This window comes from Elgaria multicarinata, chromosome 1, assembly GCF_023053635.1.
Source record: "Elgaria multicarinata webbii isolate HBS135686 ecotype San Diego chromosome 1, rElgMul1.1.pri, whole genome shotgun sequence".
NCBI lineage: Eukaryota > Metazoa > Chordata > Lepidosauria > Squamata > Anguidae > Elgaria > Elgaria multicarinata.
In genome coordinates, this window is record NC_086171.1 from 208,447,326 (window position 1) to 208,462,829 (window position 15,504).

The following is a 15,504-nucleotide window of genomic DNA, read 5'->3' on the forward strand; positions in this document are numbered from 1 at the left end:
GGGGCTCATCTACACCAAGCAGGATATTCCACTATGAAAGCGGTATATAAAAGGCAGGAGCCACACCAAGCAGGATATAGCAGTATATAGTATGTGTCAATGGGCCCCAACAGTTGTCAGTGCACTTCAATACTGCTATAAAGCAACCGTGTGGCTCCTGCCTTTTATATACCGCTTTCATAGTGGAATATCCTGCTTGGCGTAGATGAGTCCCTGGTGGCCCTCCAGGTGTTTTGGACTACAACACCCATCATCCCTAGCTGTGCTAGGGAGTTGTGGCCCTTCAGGGTTTTTTTGGTCTACAAGTTGCTTTAAAACCCATGTTTTAAAGAATTTGAACATCCAAACCCAAATTGGTAGGAAATTTCACCAAAACAAAATTGGTGGGAAACTGAAAAGCACTGCTGGTTAGGCTCATGCCCCAGGAGATGAGCCACTGACCACCCGGAAGAAGCTCCTGGCCACGCTGTCCCTGTGCCTTGATGTGACTGTTTGCTTGTCTTCCCTTCTCTGAAGGACTGGAGAAAGGAGCAACGGCCAGCAGTCACCTTATTTACTTAATTCATTTACAATATTTACATGCTGCTCCCCGTTGAAAATTTCAGAGCGGTGTACAAGATAAAATAAAATAAAAACAGAATAACACACTTTAAAATAAGCAAAAGGTACCGTGAACCACGGCTGGTCATGAAGGAAAGGCTTCCTGGAATAATGACATTTTTTTGAGGAGGTGCAGAAAGGAATACAAAGTTGGTGCCTGCCTGACCTCCAGAGGCAGGGAAGGCCTTTCCCTTGGTGGACTCATCTTGGAGGATGGGTCTATGTGGAACCACCAGGAGCAGGCCCTCGGATGACCTGGGTTCTGGATGATCAGGGGTCTGGAAACAAAGCCCTATGAAGAGAGACTGAAAGAACTGGGCATGTTTAACCTGGAGAAGAGAAGATTGAGGGGAGACATGATAGCACTCTTCAAATACTTAAAAGGTTGTCACACAGAGGAGGGCCAGGATCTCTTCTCCAGCCTCCCAGAGTGCAGGACACGGAATAACAGGCTCAAAATAAAGGAAGCCAGATTCCAGCTGGACGTCAGGAAAAACTTCCTGACTGTTAGAGCAGTACAACAATGGAATCAGTTACCTAGGGAGGTTGTGGGCTCTCCCACACTAGAGGCCTTCAAGAGGCAGCTGGACAACCATCTGTCAGGGATGCTTTAGGGTGGATTCGTGCATTGAGCAGGGGGTTGGACTCGATGGCCTTGTAGGCCCCTTCCAACTCTGCTATTCTATGATTCTATGACCTCAGTGACCAGGCAGGTTGGTAGGGGAGAAGGTGCTCTCTCAGGTATCCTGGTCCCAAGTAGTTTAGGGCTTCAGGCCAACATCAAGGGTAGGCATGGTTGGCCCACTGACAAGAGCCTCCTGGGGTTGCTTCTCCATCACCATTGCAACCAGCCTCCTGCTCGGACAACGGTGGTAGTGAGAAGGAGAAGCAGCAGATGCCACTGCAAGAGGAACGATGCTGTGAAAGAAGAGGATGAGGAGCAATGGCAGCTGGTGACAGTGGAAGACTGTCTGGGGAAGGGTGGCCATGGAGGGTCTCTTGCCAAAGGGACCTCGAAAATCCTGGAGCCGGCACTGCTCACCTTGCCCTCTCCTCTTCTGGGCAGCCATGCGGATTGGGCAGCAGCAAGGGAAGTGAGGATGAGGAGGCAGTCACACTCAGGGAAGATGGACCACTCAGGGCATCTTGTCCATTTCTCTCCCCTCTCCACAAAATATGGAGCTGGTCCAGAAAGCAGGTTACCACTGTATTACATGCCAGTCACTCCCGCTGATTATTTTCTCAACTCTCCTTTCCCACTATGCAAACATCTTGATTGATGGCTGCATTTGCACATATTTCAGTTTGTTTTGCACATATTTCAGTTTGCTAAGAACTCTGCTAGAAATATCTAGACACACACACACCCTTTATACAAACACAGGTCCCTGAGAAAGGGAAAATACTGTTAAAAATTATTAAGGGTGCAATCCTATGCATGTTTAGACCGGGTGCGGGGGGAGTCCTGCAATTCCCAGCATGGCTGGCTGGGGCACACTGGGTATTGGAGGACTTTTCTCTATCTAAACATGCATGGGATTGTGCTTTAAGCCTCCACACTTATTTGTGAATAAGGCTCATAGTGCAAAATAATCTAGATGTCTATGATATGGATAATATAACCCCTTTTGCTGAACTTAATTTACTGAGTCCAAAAGTATATCTTTCAGTTCTATCAAAATAAAAGTTTGCAAAGGAGTTGATTTCAGCTATTAATGTTTTTCTGAGCTTTTAGAGCTCAGAAAAACATTTGACAGAAACATTTGAAATGTTTCTTCTACAAAGCTGAAAGTACCGATTTTTTAAAAAAATTGAATGTTGAAATTCATAATTTGCCCGAGGAACTGCTGATCTTAACCACTTGTTAACACACATTTCTGTCATTGTACCAGCCAGTATCATGAGAGAAGCATTCGTGTAAGTGTACTTGCCAACAAGTAAATAGGTTTACTTGAGGCTTGTGCATGTAGATTTCCTTCCCCAGTTCTTGGCTGTGCTGCAATCACACATCTGTTTGCAAGCTACAGGTTAGACTAGTCTGCCAAGGGAGCTACTGGGTCTGTGAAAATGGCAAAGTCCACTTTTGAAGGAAGTGCAATTCTCCACAATCTTCTCTTCCTTTAGGTCCTCTACTCCCCTGCCCTGGTTGGTGTACTGCTAGTAAGTCTAATAATGCTTGCAAGATCCAAGGGAGTGTCCATGTAGCTGTTGGTATTCCACTTCCTAAGAATTTATGTTCTAGCACTGCAAATTCTCTGTGGCCACAGCTAGACCTAAGGTTTATCCTGGGATCATCCAGGGTTCGCCCCTGCCTGAGCACTGGATCCCCTGTGTGTCACCTAGATGAACAGATTTGACCCCTGGACGATCCAGGGATAAACCTTAGGTCTAGCTATGGGCTGTGTGATTAAGTTCTATAACTGGCCATCCTGAAGCATTTTTTTTAAATCAACATCTCTACAAAACTGTGAGCAAGTCTTGTCTTCAGGGCACAATTCACAAGAGGAAAAATAATAATTAGAGCAGGGCTGTGGGAAATCAGGAGCAGGGCCCAACGGTCTCTCCTTGCTCCTGTCTCTCTCCCTTCTTTCCCACAGGGTCATGATGTCAGTTAACCCTGTTGTGTGTGGGGGGGGGGGGGCGTTTTCCAGCTGATGGTCTCTGCTTGCTCCTGTCTCCCTCGCTGCTGCTTCCTCACTCCTTTCATCCATGTGTAGAGTTTTTAAACAATAAATCTCAAGGCAGGAAGATGTTGGTCAGAGGAGTGAGCTTGGGCCAGTCATTAACTCACCCTAAAATTTATTATTATTTTGCAAGTGCTGCTAGCTTCTTATTTTTATATTGTAGTTTTATTGAACTTGTAAATGTTTATATTGTATTTTATCATCTGTATTTAATTGTTTTCTATTTTATAGTTTTAATTGTTGTGAGCTGCCCAGAAAGTTTCAGCTCTTGGGCGGTATAAAAATGCAATAAAATAAATAAAGAAATAAATAACCTACCTCATAGGGTTGTTGGGAGGAAAAAATGGAGAGGCAGAAGAACATGTAAGCCACTTTAGGTTTCTTGGAGGGAAACAGGTGGGATATAAATGTAATAATAAATGAAATAAAATAAGTAAGTAGCCTTCACCCTGTAATGTATTCTAGAGGAGGGAAAACACAATTTATAATCATAGCTACATTCACACACACACATAGTGCTTCGCAAGCATTATTGAGCTGTCATTTTGAGAACAACAGGTAAGGTAAGGCAGCATTATCTCCATGAGTACCGCAACAAAATGTTGCAGCGTGAAGTGCTCCTGTCCATGTTGCAGTCTTCTTCCAGGATACTCCATTGTATTTCCTCTCCCTTGGTATTTCATTTCACTGCCTTCCCCCTCCCAACACTCAGCATCCTGTATCCACTGAGCATGCTCAGTCCTCATTGGGCTATGCTCAGATGCATTCGCTCTCTGGCACATCATATCCTGCGCTACGTATTTAATTGGCATTATCCTGACCCCTTGGCTCAAGAATCCATATTGTTCCAGGAGCTGCCAGGAACACTGTGACCGCTCTATAACCGCTGCAAAGGAGCCATACAATGAACGTGCTTCCTTCCTGATTATATAAAAGAAGGGTTGTTCCCTGCATCCAGGGGAAAACATGCACCCAGCCAACCAACCTAGGATGGTGGTAACTTTGAATTGGCCAATTCAAAGCCGTGGTGTTGGGGAAATGGTCCATTTCGGAAGTGTCCCCACCTCGCAGCCAGGTCAGCCAAGCAGTACCTGGGTTCCTTTTGTTTTGGAGATTGTACTATGTATAGCCAGCTAAATAGAACCTTATTCAAGAGGCAAGGAACTTCCCAGAGCCTTCCATTCAGTAGCCAGAACCAAATTACCTGCTTCTAGAATCGTCGCCCTCAGTCCACATGGGCCATGCGATGTCCTGGCCATTGCGCCTGTTGCGGGACCCATTTTTTTTAAAAGAGGAAGAGCTGGAGCACACTTGCGCTCCAGCGAAAATTAAGGTAAAAAAGGCCCACCCCACCCCCGATGGCCCTGGACTCCCCCCGTCCTGGCTCTTTCCCTCTGATGATCCCCGTTACTCGCAGGGGAGAGGGAAGAAGTTAGGACGGGCACCTACACTGCCCGCGGTCCTCAGGATCATCCCGGGGCTGCAGGTAAAACAGGGATAACTGAGGTCTCAGTTATCCCAAGGAAATGAAAAAATCATCCCTCCCTGCTCCCGGAATCCCCTGTGCATCATTTGGACACACAGTGTTGATCCAGGGATGATCCCTGGAAAAACAGATGGTGTAGAAAGGGCCTGATTTGCAACCAAGTGCAAATCATATAGCAGAAAGGTTCCATACAACTCAAACCCTTTCATTCTCTTGCATCAGTAGAAGTAGCTTTGACAAAACTTATTATTTATTATGTTTAAAGTATGTCAGTTTTTTAAACAACCAAACTGCAGAATGTTGTTCTAGGAATTAATATGTCCTGTAACCAACCCTACTAGTCAAGCCCGCACATAGTTTTAATTGTTTTAATTGATTTTACTGTTTTAAAATTCTGTACTGGTTTTAGCTTATTAATGGTTTAATTTGGTTTTAGCTGTCTATATTTATTGTTTTATATTGTTTGTATGATGTTACCTGTACACCGCCCTGAGATCCTTGTGATATAGGGCAGGATACAAATGTCTTAATAAATAAAAATAAAATAAATTTGTAGTAGTAATGGTATTGTTTAGCTAAAAGCCATAACAAGAACAGAAGGCATGTTCAGAGCTGAGCAACAAATGCACCTCCCAATTTCCTGCAAATAAGGAAACTTTATTTATTTTTATATTTCCCAGTAGCTGAAGTTCTCTGGACAGTTCACGAAAATTAAAACCACAAAGTACAGCATAAAATATAAAATATGGAAGCTTAAAAACAAAAGTACAGCCAGAATAAACATGCAATGTAACAAAACGTTCATTATCCCCCCCCCCCACAAAAAACAAACCGGTTGGGGGGGGGAACAAATTCATTAAATGTAACGAAATTCTTCTAAGCCTAAACTCAGACAAAGATATATTTTTTCATGTAGATCCTCATAAAAAGGACATTGGGTAACATAATAGACAATATCCTCAGTAACTTTTTACAAAAACTCATAAGAACACTGTTCTTATGGTAAATTCTTATGACACCCCCCTCCCCAAATTATCTTTGGTGTAGGTTTGGCCATTTACAGTGAATGCTAATTAATATGCCCATCAATACACTTGGATAATCAATAGGACAAGATTATGGGTGTGTGTGTGTGTTATGCACTAAGGTAAGGATAATGTGGTTTGCTTGCTAGTGTTGCTAAGGATTCTGGGAATTTGCTTGAGGTTGCCGTGTGGGCTTCCTCTTGCATCCCAATAATGCCTGCTGAACATGTATATTTGAAATGAACAGAAAGGCACAATACATGTCTCCACTCCTGCTCTTCCTTAAGGACCTGTGGATGATAGCTGGGATTTCCTGCCCTTGATCATAAAAACATACGTCTTATTTCTCATACTTCTTCCCACTTTTCAAAAGTTCAGAGTACCTCATATACATTATCTTCATTGCACCTGGAAAAAACTCAAAAAGGTGGACCAGTATTATTATTTCCCACATTAAAAAGCAGAGGCTGAGATTACTTGGGCCAATTTACAGCACAATCCTATACCCACATTCCCTAAGAGTAAGTCCCACGCCTTAGCTAGACCGAAGGTTTATCCCAGGGTCATCCCGGGGTCATCCCTGTTCATGTAAATGACACACAGGGGATCCCGGGAGCAGGCAGGGACGACCCCGGGAAGATCCCGGGATAAACTTTAGGTCTAGCTAAGGCCCAGTGAACTCCACACTATTTTACTTCTGTGTAGACAAGTATCAGTTTCTGCTCCTAATGAGTGGGTGAGAATGGAAGGTGAACTGCGACAATACAACAAGGTCACATCCAGAAGGTTCTTTCAGCAACCAGGATTAAACTGCTTTTATTCAGCCAGAGTTTAAATTCAAAAGGGACACCTATTCGTAGAAAGGAAGGAAGGTGTAATCCCAGCCAAGTACAAATAGAAGTGAAATAATTAGTTGTTAACAACTCAGTCAATTCTTTTAATTGTTTATGCAATTTTCTGATTTAGGGCTATTGAACTAGACGATTGCTGGATATATTCCCACTCTGTTATTGATCTCAGAATATAGCAAGCTATCAACATAGTGCTTGGAAATTTGGTTGTCTACCTGAAACAGAAGTTCAGCATTGCTTAACATCTATTGTCAAATTTACTCTAGCCAAAAAAGGGAAACACTAAAGAATGTTCAAACTATCGGACAGTGGCACTTATTTCACATGCCAGCAAGGTAATGCTAAAGATCCTGCAAGGTAGACTCCAGCAATTCATGGAGCGAGAATTGCCAGATGTACAAGCTGGGTTTAGAAAAGACAGAGGAACTAGAGACCAAATTGCCAATATCCGCTGGATAATGGAGAAAGCCAGGGAGTTCCAGAAAAACATCTATTTCTGTTTTATCGACTATTCTAAAGCCTTTGACTGTGTGGATCATAACAAACTGTGGCAAGTTCTTGGTGGTATGGGGATACCAAGTCATCTGGTCTGCCTCCTGAGGAATCTGTATAACGAACAAGTAGCAACGGTAAGAACAGACCACGGAACAACGGACTGGTTTAAGATTGGGAAAGGAGTACGGCAGGGTTGTATACTCTCAAATTACCTATTCAACTTGTATGCAGAACACATCATGCGACGTGCTGGGCTTGACGAATCGAAGGCTGGAGTTAAAATCGCAGGAAGAAACATTAACAATCTCAGATATGCAGATGACACCACTTTGATGGCTGAAAGCAAGGAGAAGCTGAGGAGCCTTATGACAAAGGTGAAAGAAGAAAGTGCAAAAGCTGGGTTGCAGTTAAACCTCAAAAAAACCAAGATTATGGCAACCAGCTTGACTGATAACTGGCAAATAGAGGCAGTGACAGACTTTGTATTTCTGGGTGCAAAGATTACTGCAGACGCTGACGGCAGCCAGGAAATCAGAAGACGTTTACTTCTTAGGAGGAGAGCAATGACAAATCTTGATAAAATAGTTAAGAGCAGAGACACCACACTGACAACAAAGGTCCGCATAGTTAAAGCAATGGTATTCCCCGTAGTAACCTATGGCTGTGAGAGCTGGACCATAAGGAAAGCTGAGCGAAGGAAGATAGATGCTTTTGAACTGTGGTGTTGGAGGAAAATTCTGAGAGTGCCTTGGACTGCAAGAAGATCAAACCAGTCCATACGCCAGGAAATAAAGCCAGACTGCTCACTTGAGGGAATGATATTAAAGGCAAAACTGAAGGACTTTGGCCACATAATGAGAAGACAGGATACCCTGGAGAAGAGGCTGATGTTAGGGAAAGTGGAAGGCAAAAGGAAGAGGGGCCGACCAAGGGCAAGATGGAGGGATGATATTCTGGAGGTGACAGACTTGACCTTGGGGAAGCTGGGGGTGGCGACAGCCGACAGAAAGCTCTGGTGTGGGCTGGTCCATGAAGTCACGAAGAGTCGGAAACGACTGAATGAATAAACAACAACAATTCATTCAAGAACATGTTTTCACTTTTCTGGTAGTAGTTATAAGCTGCTTTTAGATCTGTTTAGTTACAACACCAAGAATCAGCAATGTCTCTGCTATAATGTTGTCTCTTCCCCTATAAGATGTGACTTTGCACATGATTAAGTCTGAAAGCACTTACAGCTTGATCTTAGGGAGGCTTCTACAACTCTGGCTATTAAGATGGAGTTGACTATAAAGTAAATTGTAGGTTTAGCAGGACTGGATTATTGAGCATCTTTCCTATGCTGTAGTACAGAAACATGTTTGCTACATTACTTTAATTTTCTAAGGAGGTGATTTTGACAGACTAGTCCAGACACGGATTTTGGATGGTGTTTCTAATGTATCTGCTTGGAAGTAAACCTTTGGGGTTAAACTGCTTTCCCTGTTGAAATTGGATGGCTTTAAAAGGGGGTTGGATAAATTCCTTGAGATGAAGGCTACTAGCCCTGATGGTTGTGTGCTATCTCCAGTATTCGAGGCAGTAAGCCTGTGTGCAATAGTTGCTGGGGAACATGGGTGGGAGGGTGCTGTTGCACCATGTCCTGCCTTGTTGGTTGGCCGATGTGTGAACAGAGTGCTGGACTAGATGGACCCTTGGTTTGATCCAGCAGGGCTCTTCTTATGTTCTTATTTGTTGTATCTGGGAATGCAGGGGAGACTACAAGTAGTCTTGTGATGTTTGCCCTGTCCTGGACGGGGTTGCACTCCCCCTAAAGGATCAGGTCCGTAGTTTGGGGGTGCTCTTCGATCCAGAACTGTCACTTGAGGCACAGGTGAACTCAGTGGCAAAGAGCACCTTTTATCAGCTCAGGCTGATATACCAGCTGCGCCCTTATCTGGACAGAGATAGCTTAGCTACAGTTATCCATGCTCTGATAACCTCTCGTTTGGATTACTGCAATGCGTTATACGTGGGGCTGCCTTTGAAAACGGTCCGGAAACTTCAACTGGTGCAAAACAGGGCAGCAAGGTTATTAACAGGGACTGGCCGGCGAGATCACATTACGCCAGTCCTTTTACAACTTCATTGGCTGCCAGTCCAGGTCCGGGCCCAATTCAAAGTGCTGGTATTAACATTTAAAGCCCTAAACAGTTTGGGGCTAGGTTATCTGAAGGAACGCCTCCTCCCCTATGTACCTGCCTGGACCTTAAGATCATCTACAGGGGGCCTTCTCCATGAGCCCCTGCCAAAGGAAGTGAGGCAGGTGGCTACTAGGAGGAGGGCTTTCTCCGCTGTGGCACCCCGGTTGTGGAATGAGCTCCCCAGAGAGGTCCGCCTGGCGCCTACACTGTACTGCTTTCGTCGCCAGCTGAAGACCTTTTTATTCACTCAGTATTTTAACACTTAATTTTAACTTAAATTTAAATTTTACTGTTTTAACTCTGTATTTTAATCCTATATCAACTTTGCTGTGTGGTTTTATCCTGGTTGCGCTTTTTATACTGTATTTCGTAATTGTGTTTTAAACTGTTGGGTGTTTTACTGTGGTTTTAATTTTTGTGAACCGCCCAGAGAGCTTTGGCTATTGGGCGGTATAAAAATGTAATAAATAAATAAATAAATAAATACAAGTATGTTTGTGAGAGAGTCACGGGGCATGCAAGATGTGAAGTAGGTTAGACTGAGAGAGAGCAATTTGCCCAAGGACTTGTTGTGAGCTTGGTGGCTGAGCAAGGATGGGTGCTACTTGGGGCTCATGTACACCAAGCAGGATATTCCACTATGAAAGCAGTATGAAAACGGTATATAAAAGGCAGGAGCCACACTGCTGTTTTATAGCGGTATTGAAGTGTAATAATAATAAATTTATTTGTTACCCGCCTCTCCCTCTGGATCGAGGAGGGGTACAACACAAATGCAAACACAATAAAATACCAACTGTTGGGGCCCACTGGAACATACCATATACCGCTTTCATACAGCATTAATTGTGCTATATCCTCGTGTGTAAATTCACCTGGAGTGAACCCCAGATATGTCCATTTCCTCTCCCTGTGCCCCCTTGCCTCTCCATTTTAATTGCTGGAACACTCAGTTCCAGTGAGCAGTAACTTTATACTAGTTGCAGTTTGGCAATGCTCCAAAGTAAACACGAGCTGTTACATCCTATCCCTTAGAGCAGTAGTTCCCAATTGGTGGTCCGCATAGCCCACCCAGGGGGTCCGTGGCACCATTCACATATTAGCTCTGCAAGGTCCGCATTTTAATAAAAGAAAATACGCTGTCTCCCGCACTCTGTTTGCTTGGACGGTGACGTAATGCGCAAAAGCACCTGCGTGATTTAGCGACTAGCTTCAGAGATTACTTCCTGAAAACTCATGGATAAGGAATCCTTTTGAATGTGGTGATGTACAACTAACAACTCTATCTGCGGAAGAGCAAGATGCACTTGTTGACGTGACTTGTGATGGTTCATTGAAATCATTTTTCAAAGAATATAGACTGGACCAATTCTGGGTGAAGGTTTTTCCTGATTAAGAAGTTAGGTGAAAAAGCTTTGAAACATCTACCATATTTCTTCGATTCTAAGACGCACTTTTTTTCCCATATAAACATCTCTAAAAACGGGGTGTGTCTTAGAATCGCGGGTGCGATTATTATTCTTAGAATCAAAGCTTTTTTTCTATTGGTGGTACTGAAATTAGTGGGCGTCTTACAAACGAAGAAATACGGTAGTTCCCTTTTATTCCACATATCTTTGTGAACAAAAATTTTCGACATTGTGTTATATGAAGAACAAGCATAGAAATCGGATCAATGTTGATCCAGATTTAAGATTAAAAGAAGGAAATATTGAACCGGATGTGGAAGGGATTGTTCGGGACAAAAAGAGGCATGATTTCTCCCATCACATTTAGGCTTAGTAGCTGCTTCACAGGTCACAATTTGTTCATTTGTAAACTAGACGTTAGTAAAATTAAATTTGGCTTTATATTCCTAACTAAATCATTGTCATTTTTGTGTGGTAATATCACAAATGTTATGGTCTGTTTTTTTTAGTATACCTAAAATCCTTTCCTTATTAGGGGCTACCCCTTATTTTCTCCAAGAAATTGCTTCGTACATAACTACCATAGAAATAACAATTTTCAAAAGTAGGGGGTCCATGGCTTGACATTTGAAAAACAAGGGGTCTGCAGTACTTAGCTAATTGGGAACCACTGCCTTAGAGCCCTCAGCCATGCCTCAGGGTCAATTACCCAAGCTTGCATAATAAGTCTAGCTTGACTACACATCACAGGTCAGTTTCAAATGACACTGACCAGTTAAACCCAGCCAAGTCTTTACCACTGCCCTCTTTGGTGCATCGCCTTATTAGGAAGGGGGCTACATGCAGGAATGTGAGTATACAGTGCAAAGGATACCTGGGAGCAGGTAAACAATGCATGTGGCAATGGCGACGGCCAGACATTTTCAGCTGCAATTCTCCCTCTGACCACTGCATTGGATGTGTTCTGCACAGGCTTGGGTGACGTGACTGGTGATGCGGGCCAATGTATTTGTATTTATTGTATTTTATATTATGGTTTTATACTGTTGTTTTATATTATGAATGGTTTTAATTTTTGTGAACCGCCCAGAGAGCTCCGGCTATTGGGCGGTATAGAAATGTAATAAATAAATAAATAAATAAAAAATGGTATGTGAGCAATGACGTGTAACATCTGGATGTATATAAGCTGTTGTCTTGCCCCAGCATGGTGTGACCCTGATTCTGCAGCATGAGCGCCAGGAGGTCACCTTATTCTCGAGAATAAAAGTTGTTAACCCAACACTTCGTCTGTGATCTTTCGCAAGTGTACCAAAATTAGATAAGTTGCACTTGTAAACGAGCATTTTTGCAACAGCCTCCTCAATATAATAAAATCCCTAACTAGTTTTCATATAAATATTAAAATCACATTTAAAATAAAGTATTAAAAACAATTCCAATAAGAGCAATACAAGGAGCAGTAAGATGGAGCAGCATGATTAATTTAATTACATGCCAGGGAAAGATGCCTTCGTCCAACGATCTTGTGGCAATACCAGTGAACACAAACACACTTTACTTTTACAACAGCCCTGTGAAGTAGGTTAGACTGAGAGACAGCAATTTGCTCAAGGAGTCGTCGTGACCTTGGTGGCTGAGCAAGGATGTGAGCTATGTGCTACTCGGGCACAGTCTAACCACTACACTGCACTGCTTCTCTGAACAGTGTCTTCCTAGGTTTCTCCATTGTACTGCTCACATTACAGCAGGGGTGTAACACTTGTGTCCTACAACTCCCAGCAGCCCTAGCTAACATGGGGGGGGCAGTCAGGTGACCTTACAGCTCATCAGCTGTATGGTGGCTAGGGTAGGAGAAAGGGGAATGATGGAGCTGGGGTGGTTTTGCGGTGCACTGCACAGGCGCTGGTGGTGGAGGGGAAATTGGATGTGCAGATGAGAGAGAGAGAGCACAGTGCGTACTTGTGCTGGGAGATTTTGAAGCACCTAGTATAGCAAGGCTTCCCAACCTTTTTGGACCCATGGGCACATTTGGGAATTTGAGATATTGCTGTGGGCATCACCACAAAATGCCTACTTAGTGAATCACTGCTTTGGCATTTATCTTTCACCTCTATGGATCTAAGGCTGCATCTTATCTGGTAAAAATGTTTGCCTTGTGTCTATTGGACACCGCTATGTGTCTTTAACAAGGCATTGTCTAATTCAGCTAATTTCTAGCAGTGCAATAATTAATGCTTCTTTGAAACATATGTTTTGGCCATGTCTAGTAGTTGCTTCTTTTTGCAGGGAGGTTATTACACAGAATTTTTTTTGTACAGGAACAACCTGTGATGTATGCGCTTTTAATTTTTTTTAACCTGCTTCATTGAAATTAACAAAGGGTCACCGTAAATGGATTCTCTGCACCCCTTTGACAGCTAAAAGGATAAAAACCCATGTCTTATAATGCCATGGACTATCTAATGCTTTCATTATTTGAGAGGATGGCATATTAGATGTCACTTCCAAGTGGATACTTATTTGGATATTTGCTCCACTTTTGTTGCAGCCCATGTGTAGAAAGTTGTATACATTTCATACAAATCCATGTATGTATATTTTTAAACATGGAAATACATATTTTCAGGTGCCCATGGACATCACGTTCATGGGGACTGCACTACGTTGGGGGCCCCTGGAGTAGAGCAATACATGCACCAAGTGAACCTGGAGGAATTCGCCTGCCTGGTGACTTGATGTTGCTGACTGACTGATGTGGCCTTGCTTGGATTACAAGGAGGAGGATCGGAGGAGAAGCTCACACAACATCACTGATTGAAATGAAGGAAAGACGAGGCTAAACTGATTCTGTATTGATTAATTGCTGGGCTAAATGCCTTGGCTACTTTTTTGTTCTTTTCATTGAGGCTGATCCTCCCGAGTTCAGTCAGTCATCAGTATTTGCATCTCAAAGGTCCTCTCTGCTACCAACTTGAAAAGCCTTAAGTGTATCATTATATGGTGAAACAAATAATAGGACCAATGCAAAAAAAATTCACAAAAATACAAAGATAAAATACAGTCAAAACAAACATGCATCAAAACCATAGATTCTTAGCAGGATTGTGAGAAAGCAAACAACAACTTTAAGAAGCAGGCCATAAGAGAAGGGGAACCTGCCCTTGCTACTAAAATCAAGAAACAAAATAACATTGATGTCTTTTATCAAAAACATAAGAAACTGAGAACCAACTTTCAAAAGTTCATAAGTAAAATATGTTTTAAAAATCAAATCACACCTTTCTTCTTCCCAAAGGAAAACCTTCTCTGGCAGTTTTTTTTTTTTTAAAAAAAAATTTCAACGTAATTGTGTGAGAAGTGCCACAGAACAATAAAGAAAACAGGAAGACACAAAGTGAAGGGGCATAATATAGTAGCTTAAAGTTCTTGTTGCCAGAAAATAAACCTTAGGAGTGGCATACTTTGAGAATGGGGAAAAACTGCCCAAAGGAAACTATCACAGGATTGGGGGTGTGTGTGTGCCATGTTTCTCGCCTGCCCAAGGGTCTCTACTTCCCTTGCTCGGCTTCGTCCATTTTCTTCTGCTGCCCCTTACGCCTGGAACGCTCTTCCAGAACATTTGAGAACTACAAGTTCAATCGCAGCTTTTAAAGCTCAACTAAAAACTTTTCTTTTTCTAGGGTGACCATATTTTGGAAACCAAAAAGGAGGACAACATGGTTGCCCCCAAGGGGGCATGTCCAGTACCAAGGGGTTGTGCCCACCCAAACATAGCCTTGGTCACATGTCTGATTTTACAGCACACATTTAACAGGGTGACCATATTTGGGAAACCAAAAAAGAGGACACCTAGTGTGTGTTTGGGGAAGCAGCTTTCTGAGTCCTGCAGAAAGTACGTTATTTCCCCGCCACCTTAAAGAACCCGATTGGAGTGGAGGAGGGGAAAGGATTTCATTCTGCACCACCACCATCCACTCCAATTGGGGCCTTTTCTATAATGTCCACGAATGACCCACTTTCCCCTTTAAGACCTCAATTGGAGCTCGGGGTGGGGGAATGATGTGCCTCAAGAAAGCATGTCACGCCCTCCTGCCATGCTAATGGCAGTCTTAAAGGGGAAGGTATGTCATTCCAGGACATTATTGAAAATTATAGAAAATCCCTCCTGACACCATGGAAAGAACAAAAACCAGGACAAATCGGGGGAAATCCTGACAGTTGGTCACCCTACTTTTTCCTAAAGCTTTTAAAACTTGATGTTGTGCGGACTTTCTACTGTTAGTTTTACCCTACCCTGTGCCTGCTTACCCTACCCTGTGCCTGTTGGCATTCTCTTCCCCTCCTTATTGTTTTACTATGATTTTATTAGATTGTAAGCCTATGCGGCAGGGCCTTGCTATTTACTGTTTTACTCTGTACAGCACCATGTACATTGATGGTGCTATATAAATAAATAATAATAATAATAATAATAATAATAATAATAATAATAATGGGTGTGCAGGACAAGTGCTGTAGCCATCTGGGGAACTTGGGAGGGCAGGATTTGACCTGAAGTTCTGCATCACTGTTCTATAGTATCTTGCACCAATGGTCAAAGATCGGTGGACTTATGAAAATGGCTTGTTTCTTGGGGCACTTTTCTACATCCTATACTAGCTGCAGGCATATCTCTTTCCTTCAACTTCTAAAAGAACAGCCCTATGGATTTTATTTTGCAAGCCTCCCTGAGAACTTTTTGTTATAGGGGATAGGATGTAAATATCCG